Raw genomic sequence first — 240 nt, 5'->3', positions numbered from 1 at the left:
GGAAAAGGTAGACAGGAGGGGAAGTACTCGTAAAACGCATATCGGAGGAACAGAGAAGACCACGGTAGGAGGAAACGCACGCATGTACGGGACTGACGTGCAATGGATGTTGGCAAAGGATGGAGAGGAGACGCTGATTAAACCTTTGTTAAAACATATAGACAATGTATTGATTTTGTGTTAAATTACCGGTTACATAATAATTTTGAAAAAAATGGTATCATATTGCATACTTTTTCC

This window comes from Penaeus monodon, chromosome 24 (genome assembly GCF_015228065.2).
Source record: "Penaeus monodon isolate SGIC_2016 chromosome 24, NSTDA_Pmon_1, whole genome shotgun sequence".
Lineage (NCBI taxonomy): Eukaryota > Metazoa > Arthropoda > Malacostraca > Decapoda > Penaeidae > Penaeus > Penaeus monodon.
The sequence above is the reverse complement of the archived record's forward strand: the minus strand, read 5'-3'. Positions refer to the sequence as shown.